The sequence below is a fragment of the Furipterus horrens genome, unplaced genomic scaffold (genome assembly GCF_987537825.1).
Source record: "Furipterus horrens unplaced genomic scaffold, mFurHor1.1.pri manual_scaffold_2, whole genome shotgun sequence".
Taxonomy (NCBI): Eukaryota; Metazoa; Chordata; class Mammalia; order Chiroptera; family Furipteridae; genus Furipterus; species Furipterus horrens.
The window spans coordinates 167,950,314-167,970,831 of NW_028327172.1; the positions used below are offsets into that span (position 1 = coordinate 167,950,314).

Consider the following 20,518-nt stretch of genomic DNA (forward strand, 5'->3'; position numbering starts at 1 on the left):
TCCAAATCCTTCCCAAGGTTTGGAAGTTCTCAGCCATTGTTTCTTTAAAGAAGCTTTCTACCCCTTTCTCCCTCTTTTCTTCTTCTGGGGCTACAGTAATTGGCAACTTGTTTGTTTGTTTCTTTGTTTGTTTGTTTATTCTCACCTAAAGATGTGTTTTTTATTGATTTGAGAGAAAGGGAGAAAGAGAGAGAGAGAGAGAGAAAGAGAAACATTGATCAGCTGCCTCCCGTATGCACCCTGGCTGGTGATGGAACTAGCAACCTAGGTATCTCCTATGTTCCCTGACTGGAAATTGAACCCACAACCCTTTGGTGTATGGGACAATGTTCCAACCAACTGAGCCACCCTGCCAGGGCACAAATTGTTCCTCTTGATGGTATCCCAAAATTCAAATAGGCTTTCTTCAATTTTTTTCATTCTTTTCCTTGTTCTCTCTGATTATATAATTTTGAAGTTCCTGTCTTTTAATTTACAGATTTTTTTTTTCCTTCCTGGTCCATTCTGCTGTCATTACTCTCTTTTACATTATTCATTTTATTCACTCTATTTTTCAACTCCAGAAATTCTGTTTGGTTACTTTTTTCTCATTGTTGAACTTCCTATTTTGTTTATGTATTGTTTTTCTTATTTTCTTGAATTGCTCTTCTGTGTTTTCTTGTAACTCATTGAGTTTCCTTAAAACTGCTATTTTCGACTTTTTTTTATTGGGTAAATCTCACACCCCCATGTCTTTGGGATTGGTTAGTGGAAGTTTATTTTGCTCCTTTACTGGTGTCATGTTTCCTTGGTTTATTTTATGTTCCTTAAAGGTTTTCATTGCTGTATTTAAATTTGAATTAACAGTCACCTCTTCCTGTCTTTAATACCACCCTCTTGCCTGCATCCAGATGGAAACCTGGACTTTCACAAATGCTCTCTGCTCTGTGGGTGATTATCCAAAATTGTTTTCAAGCAGCTGCCAGACACTGCTGAGAGTGGCTAGAGCCAGTTCCTGAGCATTCAGGGTTCACAGCTGTGACTATGGTTGGTATGCTTATTATCCAAAGTAAGGGTGGGTACGATTTCTTTTAGTTTCCTTTCCACCTGGGGCTGCTGGATCCCACAGCTCCCACAGAGGCACTTTTGTCTGTGGATGGGTGCCACATTGTTGTTCATGGTGGTGGTAGTGCCGGGGAAGGGGCATGCATACAGGACACCTTATTTAGCCATCATTCTGACATTACTTCAACATGTAGGTAATTTAAAAGTAAACTTTTTTCCCTCAAGATATTCTTTTGATTTCTTCCTTCATGTTATATGTGCTTCATATGAAGCTGCTTTAAAAATCATTCAAAGCAGAAATCTAATTATTACTCCCTTGGCTAGTAGTCATTGCTTTTAAGCAGTGAATTCCAGCTTTTTAGTGCGGCATTCAAGGTTTTTCAGAATTCCTTTCCTCACTCATCTCTCACTACTTGCTTTTATTATTTTATACCTTTCCTTTCGAGTTCCTAGGAAATACCTCAATGCTATGTGCCTAATTTTTATGTTCACATTCTGATCTCTCAGTAGAACTGCTTCCTAGCGTTTATTTTCTTTGTGACTCCCTCTTTTTATATTACCTCTTCTATAAAGTCTTCCTTGTGTTCATTTAAAACTTTTCATATGTGAAGTCTTAATCGTCACATTGTATTATACTTGTAGCTCTGTCTTTTTAGCAAGGAATGTGTATTTCTTTGCATATGTTTGGTACTTCATAACTGTTTCATGAATTAATAAATAAATTAAGATAGGTAAGACTTGGAATTTCACAGTATTTTTAAATTCTTTATCAGCACAATTACTAGAAAACATTGGCTGCTTTAATGAATTTTTTAAAAGCAGTGGTCATGGGTTGCAAATGAAGGAGGTAAAGAAAAATGAAAATGAAAATGAAAAATTGGCATCAAAAGAACCTGTGATTATATTACCGAGCAAAAGGGGGTTTGAATCACGTGGCACCTTGGTATAAGACTCAACAATTAATGATGAGGAAAGCAGGTCTTTATTTACAATATTCCAACCTGGGGAGGGCTGTGAGCTTTACTTCTCAGAGCCCTGTTCTCCCACGGGACCCAGCGTTTTCCTTGCTCCCCAAAAGGCTATCAGCGAAAAACATGCCAAGAAGTTCCCCATTCCTAATCTGTCCACTCTATCCTTCAGGATCTGGGGTATGATGTCACCAGCCTCCATATAGTAGTACAGGATGTCTTCAGCCTCCTTATAATAGTCCAGGAAAACAGGTGCCGTGTTGCACTGGATCATGGGAAAGTCCAGAAAAGTTCATAAAGTCCAGGTCTGCAGGGCAGAGTTCTTGGCAGCTTGGAGTCCACTGAAGTCAGCACAATTAAAGCGGCAGCAGGCCGGCTTTCTTATAAGCCCAGGTCACATGGCCCCCTTTCCTTCTTTTAGACTGTCTGGCTCCGTGCCCTTTCAAAAGTAAATGGTTCTCTCCTACCTCCTTACAAACTGCATGGCATTACCCTGCTTGATGGCTGCCTCCTGATTTTTAAATCCCTGACTATGACGCAGTGGGCATGGTAATTGGTTCTGACCATTCCCAGAACCTTGGGTAGGCCCTGTAAGCTCTTTCGTTACCTTTCTATGGCCAAAACCCCTCCCATCTCCTTGACGCTTTGGAAGGACCAAAGCCATTTGCATAGTTAAGACACTTGCTACCAACCATAGATTTGCAAAGGCCTTCTTAGGAAAAATGGCTGTGCTCCACTGAGTCCCATCACTGACATTTTGGGGTTCCCTTTTCCCACCCTGTAACAATTACACCAACATTTGAGAAGACTGATTCACTAACTGGTGGTCAGTTAGAGATCGGGCTGATAGATGTTGAAATCCATAATTTTTTTTATTTCTGGGTGAAGGAATATGAGAAATGGTTATATTTTCTGGAAATAAAGCAGCCTATGTAGTGTACAGGCTAAGACAAGAGGATTTGCAGCTATATCAGTGTTGAAAATTTAAGATAACAAGTGATTCTTACATACTTCCACCCAAGTTGGAGGCATAGGTAGACATGCTTTGCCTCCTCGAACAGCATAAGAAGGATCACGATTAACTTCAAAACAAAAACCAACCATAACTGCCAGAAAATCAAACTGTATGGAAGTCCGACAATCAAGGGTTTAAAGAAATACAGTATTTCCTCACTTATCGTGGGTATTACATTCTCAACCCCCCCCCCCCCCGCAATAGGTGAAAATCTGTGAAGTAGGAACCTTACACTTATTTTAGTATTTTTATGTATTTTAAGGCTTTATAAACCCTTCCCACACACTTATAAACCGTTCCTAGTCCCTTATTAACCTTTCTCACTCCTATATTAAACTTTTCCACACTTTTATAAACACTACTTACGTTCTTAAACATATTCTACACTCTTAAACCTATGTAACTTTAACAACATACGTACACAGCACCACAAAATCCTGCGATATAGCCAAAAATCCGTGATAAATAATTACATATAATGTTTTTTAAAATCCTGTGATACAGTGAACCGCCATATAGAGAGGGACTACTGTATTCATCCAGGCAGGTAGGAGGAGCGGCGATGGGGAGCCAATTTGGAGAGGATGTAATTTGATGGCAGCCAGTGGAATGGGCGGTCCCACATACATATGTGGCAGATAAAAGCCCAGAGGAACAACTCGGAAGCAATTCCAGACCCAGGCCAGACAACGCAGCCTGAGGTTCCAGTACTGGGAAAATAAAGCCTCGTAGCTTCTGGCTGTTAAAATCTGTTGGGGTTGGGCAACAGAAGAAACTGCCTATCTCTCAGGAGAGTCCATTTAGAGGACCCCCCCCACAGTCCTAGAACATATGCAAACCCACCCATCTGGGCACCACCACCAGGGCAACAGCTAGAGGGGCGCCAGTTGCATTATTCCCTCTCTGACCCCTCCCCCGCATGCAGCACCACAAATGATGAAACCGGCCATCCTGCACTGACAAAACCTAAGGCTCCCTTTACAATGTAACAGGTGTGCCCAGACAGGGAAGAGGGTTATCAGCAGGGTGGGACAAGGGGGATAATGGAGAAAAGATTCAGGGATTAAGAAGTGTAACTGGTAGGTAAAAAATAAGACAGGGACGTTAAGAATAGTAAAGGAAATGGAGAAGCCAAAGAACTTCTATGCATGACCCATGAGCGGAACAGATTTTTACTCAACACTCCTAATACAAGGCTAGTCCTGGAGACGCCTTATGTTGGAAATCTTAGTAATAGTTCTGTACTCTATGCAAATTATACTCCAAAAGAAAACTTGATTCCTACTTTAAGGCCGCGGACTTCAAATAATAGCATGGAGACTTACTTGGCCAAGCTTAGTTATAGTATCTTTTTTCCCTTGGGCTTCAGATTTCTGATATAATTTTAGTGTTTAATTTGGTGAAATTCCAAGGCCTTAATTATTTGTGCTAATATAGAAAGGAGACATAAATTCTGCAATCGTTTTTAAGTCCCCAGATCTCTCATTTTAAAGAGATGCCTATCATTAACTTTACTCAACAAATGTAACTAAACTGACACATTTAAAAAATTTTTAAAAGCTACATATAATTTCAATTTTAGAAATTAAATATTACTGCCTAATAACTTATGGTATACTGGGAGATGCTTTGCTTTACTTTGTAATGGGTTTTAGTTTGGTGACGCTTCATAACAATTTAAAAGTTTTGCTGCACCCTGATTTTTCCACGCTTAAGAATAAGTGAATGATTGATATCCAAGTACTTAAGCATATTGGGTATTTATTGTTTAAATGAAACTGAGATAAATCCTTTTTATGAATTAAATAATCTTGTAACACTAAATGGGTTAATTTCTATTTTTAAGTTAAAATTTTGGTCAACTTATGTGAGAGAATATTCTTAATTGCTATTTTTATTTATACAAGCTTTATTTAACATTTTGGACTGTTTATACTGTGAATTTCTTACCCAGCATTGTTATTCTAACTTTAAAGACAATAATTATAATAACATATCACCTAAGTCTGTGACTTTAGTTGCACTGGTTATTGAAGCATATTTTCTCGTCTTTCATGATATTTAATTTGTTGCCTCTCTTACCATTACATGAAGTTTAGCATTGCCCACTTGATTCCATTGTACTGTAGACTACTCCATATCTGTTTTGCTAATTTTTACTTGACTTTTCACATTTTAGTTAATGTTTGTCCAATACCTCAGAAGTAATTTATAATTTCTTTCAATTGTGTTACTTAATGATATTATAAAATACAGATATCATTGAACGGATATTCATTAGATCTTCTTCTTAGAACTGAAAACTTAAAAATTTATTTCAGACAATTTCATAACAGATGAGATTTCTCTGGTTTAAAGTTTTTTTATGTTCAAGTGTTTGTATTCCTAACACAGTGCATGACATAATAGTTCCTCAATCTGTGTTCTTTAAATCTGTGTTAGATAAATTTTAAGACAACGCCAGAAATTAAGTCAGGGCTATAGCTGCTGTGCAGAACAATTTCATACAGCAGGCCTAAGGCTGCTATCCTTAGAAAGTCCTGCTTCAATATCTGGCCTTGGTTGGTGTCTGGAAACCTGAATCTGGGGAGGGTTCCCATCATTCCCTAACTGATAAGAATGGCTCACTATACCCAAACTGTTTGTACAAACAGTGGGGTTCATGCTGAACACTTCCTTTCCTTCTGGGAATCATGTATTTTGGCACATGCTATGGGGAAGATGCCTGTGTGATTAGTGTGCCATAAAAACCTTGGCACTGAATCTAACAAGACTCTTGCACATTTCACATGTGTTATAGGTCCTTGCTTTTCATCACTTTGAATATTTCTTGCCAATCCCTTCTGGCCTGAAAAGTTTCTGTTGATAAATCAGCTGACAGTATTATGGGAACTCCTTTATAGGTAACTACTTTTCTCTTGCTGGTTTTAAGATTCTCTTTTTGTCTTTAACCTTTGGTGTTGGTCTCTTTGGGTTTATCTTATTTGGGACTCTGTGCTTCTTGGACTGTACGTCCATTTCCTTCACCAAGTTTTGGAAGTCTCTGTCATTTTTCAAATAGGTTTTCAATTTCTTGCTCTGTCTCTTCTCCTTCCAGCAACCCCGTGCTGTGAATGTTTGTATGCTTAAAGTTGTCCCAGAGGCTCCTTATACTATCTTCATTTGTTTGGATTATTTTTTCATTTGCTGTTCTGATTGGGTATCTTTTGCTGATTTGATTCTCAGCTTCATCCACTGTCCTGTTGAGTCAACTCTCTGCAAATTATTCTTCATTTCAGTCTGGTTCTTTTTTATGATTTCCATGTCCTTTTTTATGCTATTGAAGTTCTCACTATGTTCACTGAGCATCCTTATAATCAGTGTTTGAAGTCTGCGTCTAGTAGATTTCTTGTCTCATTTGTTTAGTTGTTTTTCTGGAGTTTTGCTTTGTTCTTTCATTTGGTACATGTTTCTTTGTCTCCTCATTTTGGCAGCCTCCCTATGTTTGTTTCTATGAATTAGGTAGAGCTGCTACATCTCTCAGGCTTGGTAGAGTAGCCTTATGTAGTAGGTGTTCTGCAGGGTCCAGCGACACAACCTCCCTGATCACACAAGCTTGGCACTCCAGGCGTGCCACTTGTGTGGGCTCTATACTCCCTCCTTTTATAGTTGAGCCTTGATTGGTGTTGGCACATCAATGGAAGATATTTACTCTCAGGCCCATTGGCTGCAAGGACTGGCTGTGACCACCAACCACTGTGGAGGATCAGCTGTGCAGCGGCCCACCCCACAGAGCAGGACTTACTTCATTGGGGTCTGGTGCCAGTTGAGTCTGCCCCTTCAGTGTTTCACATGTTGAGTGGTCGGATGGTTGCTTCAGTGTGGTCTGGATATATCCAACGGGAGCGCGGGCTCTGGGGCCTCTTGGAAGGTTCAGGGTCAGCTGCCACCTGTGTTCTGCCAGGGCCAACTGGCATGAGCTACAAATAAATCTGTAAAAAGCCATCTATTTATGCTGGGCTTCAGGGTGCTTAGGTAAGGACAAGATGCCAACCAAGGCCAGCTGCTGCTAGTGCTAGGTTGAGGCCACTTAGTGATAGGTACAGGGCATACTGAGGCCAGCTGCTGCTTGTTTGAGATATTTTAGGAAAGTCTGAAGCATGAGCCAAGACAGGCCATTCATATTTTTTAAAAAGCCACTATAAACAGCTTAGGTGGGCCCACTGGTTGGGTGGAGTGGGGTCTCAGGGAATAACCAGGACAGGGCAAACGGTGTGAGTCTGTCTGATTGATGGAGACTCAGATATGGTGCCCACCTGTCCTCTCTGTAGTGGGTCAGGGTCTCAGAAAAGAACAATGGCCTCTGCTAGCACTTTTGTCTGGCAGAAAACGGCCCCCCACCCAGCTCTTACCCAGATGCCAGGCAATTCAGTTCCTCCCTGGGTGTCTCTTGTGTCTTAAGTTGCTGCCCAGTACTGGGGCTCAAAGGGAGTGAGTCCAAGGAAGTCTGTGTGTGGGACAGTTAAGAAAAATGCCTGGGACTCAGAAGCCCTCCATCTCACTCAGCCTCAATCCCCACTGACTTTTACAGCCAGAAGTTATGGGGACTTTTCTTCCTGGCACGGGAACACTGGTCTAGGGGCCCTGGTGTGGGGCTAGGACCCACCTCGCTTCTCAGGATATCTGCAGCCAAGATATCCTTCCCGATATTTATCCATCATACATGGGTGTGGGACCAGCCCGTTCTGCATCTCTGCCCCTCCTGCCAGCCTCAATGTGGCTGCTTCTTTAAATCCCTTGTTGCAGGACTTTTATTCAGCTATATTTCAGGTGGTTCTGAATGATGGTTGTTCTGTAGTTTAGTGGCAATTTTGATGTGGTGGTGGAAGGATGTGAGTACTGCATTTACTTATATTGCCATCTTGAGCAGAGTCCCTGATTAAACTTTTTCAAAGGGCAGTTTTCCTAACAATTGCAAAATAATGCATTCCTTGTAAAATATGACTTCACCTGTTTAAACTTTGTTGTACCAATGGGATCAAACATCACTTTCCTAAAGTCATGTTTACTCAATAGACCAATATCAACTGTACCTTTTATCAGATTAATCTAAGTAGCATTTACATATTCATAAAAGTTAGTGGGAATTGATTTTACTTATGTGATTGTTTATTTATTTATTTACGCAATCCCCAAGTTAGGGCTAGTCTCTAAAATTATTATTTAGCCCTGGCTCAGCTGGTTGGGTGTCGTCTCTCACAAACTGAAAGTTCACTGGTTGAATTTCCAGTTCAGGCACATGCCTGGGTTGTGGGTTCCATCCCTGGTCAGGGTGCGTGTGAGAGGCACTTGATTGATGTTTCTCTCTCACATTGATGTTTCTCTTCCTCCCTTCCCCTTTGTCTAAAAATAAATAAATGAAACCTTTTAAAAATAGATAGAAATTAAATAAAATTATTTAAAGCTCACATTTCATAAGCTATATGTCATTCTTATAATAATGTCTCTTGTTTAACTTCATTGTTATAAATTATACTTGACTTATTTCAGATGCGGCAGGAGTTCGAAAAAATTCTAACTAGAGAACTAGAAGAAGGTATGTTGCCATACTTTATTAATTAAATTTTGATATTATTGATTTCTGAAATAAATAGCAAATGGCATCCATTTACATGTTTGAGTAACCCATACTGTATTAAGTATTTTCTTATACATAGGGATTGAAAAATGTGAAAGCATAAACATTCACAAGGAAGAATACACTTATTTGCATTCATTTATCACATTTCATAGCTTTTTTAAAATCTCAAAAGTCCATGTATCTCTTTTAGTTTCTGGCTGTCCCCTTCCTTTCCTCTGCCATGCCTATGGGTCTGTCAACCTGCACACTGAACCTCTTGTCAGAAAAGTGGGCTTCATCCACCTCTCATGTTTTTGCTAGAGATATAAGGCCCAATAACCTGACTCATCTAGTAATGCTTAGTCAAGCAGTTACAGTTCATATAGCTGTCGCTGAGGGGCAACATTTAAATCTCCAGTCATCGACTTTGTCATTGGTTTACCCTTGACCCTCAGGAAAAACTCCAGATTCCTTTGCATGGAATAAAAACACAGAAATCCATTTAGTTCTTGCCAAATAATTCAGACTTATTTCAAAATACCACTTACCCTTCTCTGCCCCTTTGCTCTAGCATCTAGCCAAACTAGACTATTTCTAATTCCACAAGTGTTCTCCCTCACCTATAGCCTGGGCATCTGCTTCATTTGTTTCTCTGGCACACTCTTTCCTAATTCTTCAGCTACCCACTTACAGATATATATATATATATCACCTTCATCAAATAGCTGACAATATTGACACAAAACTTGGATGTCCCTTCTGTGTGCTCCAGTAGTGAGCGCCCTTAATATTTGTCATCTTATATATGACTCTGAGTGGAAATTGCACATTCATCTGTCTTTTGAGTTTATAATATATGATTGTTCAGGGGTGGACTGTGTCATCTCCACCTTGTAACTCCAGTGCTTGTCATACTCAGTGCATGGTTGTTGATTAAATGAATGAAGAACAAAAAAACCAGAAGCTCTGATACTTAGCCACAATAGCAATGAATACAGTCGGCAACCATGGACAAATTATATTTCATAGTAATCTTGTGTGTGTATTGTAGTCATATATAAATGTTTTCATTCTTCTTAACACTTATACTTATTTGTATTCTAGATAAAGAATATAATCCTTTAATTCTTTTTCCAGGTGCTGCGGAATTTGAATCTGAAGCCTGCACAGCTTATCCTATAGGTCAGGCAGATACATATGAAAATCTACTTCTGAAAACATCCCAAGAATATACACAAATGTTAAAGAAAAAATATATGATCTGAAAGATAATTATTTACTGGACTATTTACATAATATTCTAATTATTTTCCATTAAACACATACTATGTGGCTGCAGTCACTCCAGACTCAGCCAGGCCTGCTCAGACCTCCCCAATAAAGGCTTTGAGTTGGTTTACATGTCTCCTACCGTCTTCTTCGCACAAGCCTAACATTTTGGCTGAAACCTAGAATGAGATGTGTTCAGGGACACTTGGAATTTCACAGTATTTTTAAATTCTTTATCAGCACAATTACTAGAAAACATTGGCTGCTTTAATGAATTTTTTGAAAGCAGTGGTCATGGGTTGCAAATGAAGGAGGTAAAGAAAAATGAAAATGAAAATGAAAAATCGGCATCAAGAGAACCTGTGATTATATTACCGAGCAAAAGGGGGTTTGAATCACGTGGCACCTTGGTATAAGACTCAACAATTAATGATGAGGAAAGCAGGTCTTTATTTACAATATTCCAACCTGGGGAGGGCTGTGAGCATTACTTCTCAGAGCCCTGTTCTCCCACGGGACCCAGCGTTTCCCTTGCTCCCCAGAAGGCTATCAGCGAAAAACATGCCAAGAAGTTCCCCATTCCTAATCTGTCCACTCTATCCTTCAGGATCTGGGGTATGATGTCACCAGCCTCCATATAGTAGTACAGGATGTCTTCAGCCTCCTTATAACAGTCCAGGAAAACAGGTGCCGTGTTGCACTGGATCATGGGAAAGTCCAGAAAAGTTCAGAAAGTCCAGGTCTGCAGGGCAGAGTTCTTGGCAGCTTGGAGTCCACTGAAGTCAGCACACTTAAAGCGGCAGCAGGCTGGCTTTCTTATAAGCCCAGGTCACATGGCCCCCTTTCCTTCTTTTAGACTGTCTGGCTCCATGCCCTTTCAAAAGCACATGGTTCTCTCCTACCTCCTTACAAACTGCATGGCATTACCCTGCTTGATGGCTGCCTCCTGATTTTTAAATCCCTGACTATGACGCAGTGGGCATGGTAATTGGTTCTGACCATTCCCAGAACCTTGGGTAGGCCCTGTAAGCTCTTTCGTTACCTTTCTATGGCCAAAACCCCTCCCATCTCCTTGACGCTTTGGAAGGACCAAAGCCATTTGCATAGTTAAGGCACTTGCTACCAACCATAGATTTGCAAAGGCCTTCTTAGGAAAAATGGCTGTGCTCCACTGAGTCCCATCACTGAAATTTTGGGGTTCCCTTTTCCCACCCTGTAACAATTACACCAACATTTGAGAAGACTGATTCACTAACTGGTGGTCAGTTAGAGATCGGGATGATAGATGTTGAAATCCATAATTTTTTTTATTTCTGGGTGAAGGAATATGAGAAATGGTTATATTTTCTGGAAATAAAGCAGCCTATGTAGTGTACAGGCTAAGACAAGAGGATTTGCAGCTATATCAGTGTTGAAAATTTAAGATAACAAGTGATTCTTACATACTTCCACCCAAGTTGGAGGCATAGGTAGACATGCTTTGCCTCCTCGAACAGCATAAGAAGGATCACGATTAACTTCAAAACAAAAACCAACCATAACTGCCAGAAAATCAAACTGTATGGAAGTCCGACAATCAAGGGTTTAAAGAAATACAGTATTTCCTCACTTATCGTGGGTATTACATTCTCAACCCCCCCCCCGCAATAGGTGAAAATCTGTGAAGTAGGAACCTTACATTTATTTTAGCATTTTTATGTATTTTAAGGCTTTATAAACCCTTCCCACACACTTATAAACCGTTCCTAGTCCCTCATTAACCTTTCTCACTCCTATATTAAACTTTTCCACACTTTTATAAACACTACTTACGTTCTTAAACATATTCTACACTCTTAAACCTATGTAACTTTAACAGCATACGTATACAGCACCACAAAATCCCGGGATATAGCCAAAAATCCGTGATAAATAATTAAATATAATGTTTTTTAAAATCCCGTGATACAGTGAACCGCCATATAGAGAGGGACTACTGTATTCATCCAGGCAGGTAGGAGGAGCGGCGATGGGGAGCCAATTTGGAGAGGATGTAATTTGATGGCAGCCAGTGGAATGGGCGGTCCCACATACATATGTGGCAGATAAAAGCCCAGAGGAACAACTCGGAAGCAATTCCAGACCCAGGCCAGACAACGCAGCCTGAGGTTCCAGTACTGGGAAAATAAAGCGTCGTAGCTTCTGGCTGTTAAAATCTGTTGGGGTTGGGCAACAGAAGAAACTGCCTGTCTCTCAGGAGAGTCCATTTAGAGGACCCCCCCCACAGTCCTAGAACATATGCAAACCCACCCATCTGGGCACCACCACCAGGGCAACAGCTAGAGGGGCGCCAGTTGCATTTTTCCCTCTCTGACCCCTCCCCCGCATGCAGCACCACAAATGATGAAACCGGCCATCCTGCACTGACAAAACCTAAGGCTCCCTTTACAATGTAACAGGTGTGCCCAGACAGGGAAGAGGGTTATCAGCAGGGTGGGACAAGGGGGATAATGGAGAAAAGATTCAGGGATTAAGAAGTGTAACTGGTAGGTAAAAAATAAGACAGGGACGTTAAGAATAGTAAAGGAAATGGAGAAGCCAAAGAACTTATATGCATGACTCATGGACATGAACTAAGGAAGGGATTGCTGGAGGGAAGGGGGGTACCAGGCAGAGGCGGGGAAAGAGGAAAAAATTGGGACAACTGTAATAGCATAATCAATAAAATATACTTAAAAAAAAAACAAGTGACCCTTAAAATAAGCAGTTTCTAAAAATAGTTGCCATGGAAGTCAGATTGTAGTAAATAAGTGTAAACCACTCCTTAGAGAATTTTTACTGGGAAAGGCAATAGACAAATGGATGATCAACTTGCCTGAGATTCTATAGTTAAGGTTGACCGCTCAAGTGATCTGTTTTCCGTAACAATGAAACTCTCCCAACTGCTTGAATTTACCTCACGTATCAAAATATTTTAATTATGCCTCATGTGGAAGTCAGTAGACAGAAAGCTCTTAAGTCAAAGTAGGTTATTGGGTATTAGAATTGCTAAAGCCCTATCCCTGACTCATCAGTATCCATGATTGACAAGTAGGATTTTATCTTCCAAGTCTATTGGGAATAAACCGGGAGATTAAGCATCGTTCTCATAAAGATCTGCTGGTTCAGAGTCTGAGCAGGTGGAGAAGGATGCTAGTAGTCCAGGCCGGGTCCTGACTTCTATTAATTTTCTGCCATTTGTATGATTAGCTACAATAAGAGGGGAATATTATGTTATCTGACTTAATGAAGTAATATATTTCTAAATAAATTTCACTGCAAGTTATATAATTGCTGAGATGCCCTGAATTACAAGCCACAAAGAAGGAGCAGCTAATAACTAACTTAATTCTATTTTCTGGAAACTGCAACAGTTAAATGTTAGAAACTATGAAAAACCCACTTTGGGGTTGATTTGCGATTTCATAGTAGGTTCAACAAATAAAGTTCATGAACAGATTTTACTTTTACCATGCTGTTTCCCTAAGCATCTCTTCTTGGTGTATTATCTCACTTAGTCAATCATCCTAACAACCTTGTAGAATAAGGCAGTGAGATTCTTATATTGCAGAGGAGGATTTTGAGCCAAAGAGAAGTACTGTTTTAGAACAAATAGCTATTGGCTACAGACCTAGGACTTCTGAGTTTAAGACACTTGCCATTATGTCAAGCTAACTCTAATTAATTTACAGAAGTGTATTGCCATCAAGTCATGACTGTTTCATGTTTTTATTTTCCTTAATAAAAAGTTTGTAGAATTTTCAAATTTGAAATGTATGGTATAAAGTCTTGATATTAGCTCAAGATATTATCTGAAATACTCTTAAGAATTTAATATATTTGAAAAATATTTTTGATATCAGTATTACGGTAGTCATATTATTTATCACCAATTTTATGCACAGCAATCATCAACTAACTTCTGAAAATACAGAAGAAAGGAGATCTAAAACGGGTTTCGAAAGTAGCAAAAGTCTTGGTAAGACATCTAATAGTGAATTACTTTTGGCAGTCCCGCCATTGATAAGTAGGAGTAAAGAAGTTTTGATAAGAAAGAGCAGTGAAAAAAAATGTGTAAATCTCACGTACAGTTTTTCTTTTATAATTTCTTTCTTAATAGAATAGTATTCAGTACTGCTTAAACAGTTTATTGTAGGTAATTTAAAATCTGGGACAGTATTGTCTGAAAAGAATTTCATTTCTTTAGTCACGACGCCTAAAATTTCATATTATATCTTTATGTAAAAACGAAAAAAGATTTTAAAGTTAGGATGTTGTATGTTTCCTCTATAATCACATAATAACAAATTGTACTTGTTATAAAAATGGTTCTTTTGTTTAGTTTTTACAACAAATGGATTATATTTAGTAAGTAAATACTTGTTATTATATCCTGATTTGTCTGACTAAGAAAAGTAACTAAAACTGGGAACTCAACAATACCTTCCTAGTGCCATAAACAAATGGCAAGCGGTAAGAACTACAAAACTTAGCCAGTGTGCAGCATTCCCAATGAGATTGTTTTTTAAAGATATCTACCGATAGATAAGTCAGAAAAGCAATGCCTTGTTGAGAAGCGTAAGTTATTCTATATGTTGTTATACGAACAGGGTCTCACTGTTATCAACTTCCTTTCTCATAGGTCAAAACAGAATGGGATATTTTGACTTAATTAGAACAAGATGTTTCCTTCTGTTTGCTGGATAATTGTCACGATACTGTAATTTCTTTAGAACAAGATTCTCTGTTGCCATTGGTCAAAAGATAATCAAAATAAATATTCAATAGCCCAAAGTCAACACATTTTTAATAAAAGTATAAAAATGTTTCACAGTAACAAAAATCGCTGGTGTGCTAGCTGGATGTGACACCTAGTGCCTCTTGTCAGAAAAGTGGGCTTCATCCACCTCTCATGTTTTTGCTAGAGATATAAGGCCCAATAACCTGACTCATCTAGTAATGCTTAGTCAAGCAGTTACAGTTCATATAGCTGTCGCTGAGGGGCAACATTTAAATCTCCAGTCATCGACTTTGTCATTGGTTTACCCTTGACCCTCAGGAAAAACTCCAGATTCCTTTGCATGGAATAAAAACACAGAAATCCATTTAGTTCTTGCCAAATAATTCAGACTTATTTCAAAATACCACTTACCCTTCTCTGCCCCTTTGCTCTAGCATCTAGCCAAACTAGACTATTTCTAATTCCACAAGTGTTCTCCCTCACCTATAGCCTGGGCATCTGCTTCATTTGTTTCTCTGGCACACTCTTTCCTAATTCTTCAGCTACCCACTTACAGATATATATATATATATCACCTTCATCAAATAGCTGACAATATTGACACAAAACTTGGATGTCCCTTCTGTGTGCTCCAGTAGTGAGCGCCCTTAATATTTGTCATCTTATATATGACTCTGAGTGGAAATTGCACATTCATCTGTCTTTTGAGTTTATAATATATGATTGTTCAGGGGTGGACTGTGTCATCTCCACCTTGTAACTCCAGTGCTTGTCATACTCAGTGCATGGTTGTTGATTAAATGAATGAAGAACAAAAAAACCAGAAGCTCTGATACTTAGCCACAATAGCAATGAATACAGTCGGCAACCATGGACAAATTATATTTCATAGTAATCTTGTGTGTGTATTGTAGTCATATATAAATGTTTTCATTCTTCTTAACACTTATACTTATTTGTATTCTAGATAAAGAATATAATCCTTTAATTCTTTTTCCAGGTGCTGCGGAATTTGAATCTGAAGCCTGCACAGCTTATCCTATAGGTCAGGCAGATACATATGAAAATCTACTTCTGAAAACATCCCAAGAATATACACAAATGTTAAAGAAAAAATATATGATCTGAAAGATAATTATTTACTGGACTATTTACATAATATTCTAATTATTTTCCATTAAACACATACTATGTGGCTGCAGTCACTCCAGACTCAGCCAGGCCTGCTCAGACCTCCCCAATAAAGGCTTTGAGTTGGTTTACATGTCTCCTACCGTCTTCTTCGCACAAGCCTAACATTTTGGCTGAAACCTAGAATGAGATGTGTTCAGGGACACTTGGAATTTCACAGTATTTTTAAATTCTTTATCAGCACAATTACTAGAAAACATTGGCTGCTTTAATGAATTTTTTGAAAGCAGTGGTCATGGGTTGCAAATGAAGGAGGTAAAGAAAAATGAAAATGAAAATGAAAAATCGGCATCAAGAGAACCTGTGATTATATTACCGAGCAAAAGGGGGTTTGAATCACGTGGCACCTTGGTATAAGACTCAACAATTAATGATGAGGAAAGCAGGTCTTTATTTACAATATTCCAACCTGGGGAGGGCTGTGAGCATTACTTCTCAGAGCCCTGTTCTCCCACGGGACCCAGCGTTTCCCTTGCTCCCCAGAAGGCTATCAGCGAAAAACATGCCAAGAAGTTCCCCATTCCTAATCTGTCCACTCTATCCTTCAGGATCTGGGGTATGATGTCACCAGCCTCCATATAGTAGTACAGGATGTCTTCAGCCTCCTTATAACAGTCCAGGAAAACAGGTGCCGTGTTGCACTGGATCATGGGAAAGTCCAGAAAAGTTCAGAAAGTCCAGGTCTGCAGGGCAGAGTTCTTGGCAGCTTGGAGTCCACTGAAGTCAGCACACTTAAAGCGGCAGCAGGCTGGCTTTCTTATAAGCCCAGGTCACATGGCCCCCTTTCCTTCTTTTAGACTGTCTGGCTCCATGCCCTTTCAAAAGCACATGGTTCTCTCCTACCTCCTTACAAACTGCATGGCATTACCCTGCTTGATGGCTGCCTCCTGATTTTTAAATCCCTGACTATGACGCAGTGGGCATGGTAATTGGTTCTGACCATTCCCAGAACCTTGGGTAGGCCCTGTAAGCTCTTTCGTTACCTTTCTATGGCCAAAACCCCTCCCATCTCCTTGACGCTTTGGAAGGACCAAAGCCATTTGCATAGTTAAGGCACTTGCTACCAACCATAGATTTGCAAAGGCCTTCTTAGGAAAAATGGCTGTGCTCCACTGAGTCCCATCACTGAAATTTTGGGGTTCCCTTTTCCCACCCTGTAACAATTACACCAACATTTGAGAAGACTGATTCACTAACTGGTGGTCAGTTAGAGATCGGGATGATAGATGTTGAAATCCATAATTTTTTTTATTTCTGGGTGAAGGAATATGAGAAATGGTTATATTTTCTGGAAATAAAGCAGCCTATGTAGTGTACAGGCTAAGACAAGAGGATTTGCAGCTATATCAGTGTTGAAAATTTAAGATAACAAGTGATTCTTACATACTTCCACCCAAGTTGGAGGCATAGGTAGACATGCTTTGCCTCCTCGAACAGCATAAGAAGGATCACGATTAACTTCAAAACAAAAACCAACCATAACTGCCAGAAAATCAAACTGTATGGAAGTCCGACAATCAAGGGTTTAAAGAAATACAGTATTTCCTCACTTATCGTGGGTATTACATTCTCAACCCCCCCCCCCGCAATAGGTGAAAATCTGTGAAGTAGGAACCTTACATTTATTTTAGCATTTTTATGTATTTTAAGGCTTTATAAACCCTTCCCACACACTTATAAACCGTTCCTAGTCCCTCATTAACCTTTCTCACTCCTATATTAAACTTTTCCACACTTTTATAAACACTACTTACGTTCTTAAACATATTCTACACTCTTAAACCTATGTAACTTTAACAGCATACGTATACAGCACCACAAAATCCCGGGATATAGCCAAAAATCCGTGATAAATAATTAAATATAATGTTTTTTAAAATCCCGTGATACAGTGAACCGCCATATAGAGAGGGACTACTGTATTCATCCAGGCAGGTAGGAGGAGCGGCGATGGGGAGCCAATTTGGAGAGGATGTAATTTGATGGCAGCCAGTGGAATGGGCGGTCCCACATACATATGTGGCAGATAAAAGCCCAGAGGAACAACTCGGAAGCAATTCCAGACCCAGGCCAGACAACGCAGCCTGAGGTTCCAGTACTGGGAAAATAAAGCGTCGTAGCTTCTGGCTGTTAAAATCTGTTGGGGTTGGGCAACAGAAGAAACTGCCTGTCTCTCAGGAGAGTCCATTTAGAGGACCCCCCCCACAGTCCTAGAACATATGCAAACCCACCCATCTGGGCACCACCACCAGGGCAACAGCTAGAGGGGCGCCAGTTGCATTTTTCCCTCTCTGACCCCTCCCCCGCATGCAGCACCACAAATGATGAAACCGGCCATCCTGCACTGACAAAACCTAAGGCTCCCTTTACAATGTAACAGGTGTGCCCAGACAGGGAAGAGGGTTATCAGCAGGGTGGGACAAGGGGGATAATGGAGAAAAGATTCAGGGATTAAGAAGTGTAACTGGTAGGTAAAAAATAAGACAGGGACGTTAAGAATAGTAAAGGAAATGGAGAAGCCAAAGAACTTATATGCATGACTCATGGACATGAACTAAGGAAGGGATTGCTGGAGGGAAGGGGGGTACCAGGCAGAGGCGGGGAAAGAGGAAAAAATTGGGACAACTGTAATAGCATAATCAATAAAATATACTTAAAAAAAAAACAAGTGACCCTTAAAATAAGCAGTTTCTAAAAATAGTTGCCATGGAAGTCAGATTGTAGTAAATAAGTGTAAACCACTCCTTAGAGAATTTTTACTGGGAAAGGCAATAGACAAATGGATGATCAACTTGCCTGAGATTCTATAGTTAAGGTTGACCGCTCAAGTGATCTGTTTTCCGTAACAATGAAACTCTCCCAACTGCTTGAATTTACCTCACGTATCAAAATATTTTAATTATGCCTCATGTGGAAGTCAGTAGACAGAAAGCTCTTAAGTCAAAGTAGGTTATTGGGTATTAGAATTGCTAAAGCCCTATCCCTGACTCATCAGTATCCATGATTGACAAGTAGGATTTTATCTTCCAAGTCTATTGGGAATAAACCGGGAGATTAAGCATCGTTCTCATAAAGATCTGCTGGTTCAGAGTCTGAGCAGGTGGAGAAGGATGCTAGTAGTCCAGGCCGGGTCCTGACTTCTATTAATTTTCTGCCATTTGTATGATTAGCTACAATAAGAGGGGAATATTATGTTATCTGACTTAATGAAGTAATATATTTCTAAATAAATTTCACTGCAAGTTATATAATTGCTGAGATGCCCTGAATTACAAGCCACAAAGAAGGAGCAGCTAATAACTAACTTAATTCTATTTTCTGGAAACTGCAACAGTTAAATGTTAGAAACTATGAAAAACCCACTTTGGGGTTGATTTGCGATTTCATAGTAGGTTCAACAAATAAAGTTCATGAACAGATTTTACTTTTACCATGCTGTTTCCCTAAGCATCTCTTCTTGGTGTATTATCTCACTTAGTCAATCATCCTAACAACCTTGTAGAATAAGGCAGTGAGATTCTTATATTGCAGAGGAGGATTTTGAGCCAAAGAGAAGTACTGTTTTAGAACAAATAGCTATTGGCTACAGACCTAGGACTTCTGAGTTTAAGACACTTGCCATTATGTCAAGCTAACTCTAATTAATTTACAGAAGTGTATTGCCATCAAGTCATGACTGTTTCATGTTTTTATTTTCCTTAATAAAAAGTTTGTAGAATTTTCAAATTTGAAATGTATGGTATAAAGTCTTGATATTAGCTCAAGATATTATCTGAAATACTCTTAAGAATTTAATATATTTGAAAAATATTTTTGATATCAGTATTACGGTAGTCATATTATTTATCACCAATTTTATGCACAGCAATCATCAACTAACTTCTGAAAATACAGAAGAAAGGAGATCTAAAACGGGTTTCGAAAGTAGCAAAAGTCTTGGTAAGACATCTAATAGTGAATTACTTTTGGCAGTCCCGCCATTGATAAGTAGGAGTAAAGAAGTTTTGATAAGAAAGAGCAGTGAAAAAAAATGTGTAAATCTCACGTACAGTTTTTCTTTTATAATTTCTTTCTTAATAGAATAGTATTCAGTACTGCTTAAACAGTTTATTGTAGGTAATTTAAAATCTGGGACAGTATTGTCTGAAAAGAATTTCATTTCTTTAGTCACGACGCCTAAAATTTCATATTATATCTTTATGTAAAAACGAAAAAAGATTTTAAAGTTAGGATGTTGTATGTTTCCTCTATAATCACATAATAACAAATTGTACTTGTTATAAAAATGGTTCTTTTGTTTAGTTTTTACAACAAATGGATTATATTTAGTAAGTAAATACTTGTTATTATATCCTGATTTGTCTGACTAAGAAAAGTAACTAAAACTGGGAACTCAACAATACCTTCCTAGTGCCATAAACAAATGGCAAGCGGTAAGAACTACAAAACTTAGCCAGTGTGCAGCATTCCCAATGAGATTGTTTTTTAAAGATATCTACCGATAGATAAGTCAGAAAAGCAATGCCTTGTTGAGAAGCGTAAGTTATTCTATATGTTGTTATATGAACAAGGTCTCACTGTTAACAACTTCCTTTCTCATAGGTCAAAACAGAATGGGATATTTTGACTTAATTAGAACAAGATGTTTCCTTCTGTTTGCTGGATAATTGTCA

General features: G+C 39.1%; 2 long non-coding RNA genes across 2 annotated transcripts in view; both read left to right on the forward strand.

Annotated features, from left to right (window-relative positions):
* The window catches only part of LOC150019903 (uncharacterized), an 85,093-nt gene that overhangs the window by 29,647 nt on the left and 34,928 nt on the right, over positions 1-20,518 (forward strand). The window lies entirely within an intron of this gene.
* LOC150019904 (uncharacterized) lies at positions 5,832-10,025 on the forward strand. The gene is made up of 3 exons (XR_016509306.1): positions 5,832-5,930; positions 8,557-8,602; positions 9,764-10,025. It is a non-coding gene; the product is annotated as an uncharacterized LOC150019904 (long non-coding RNA).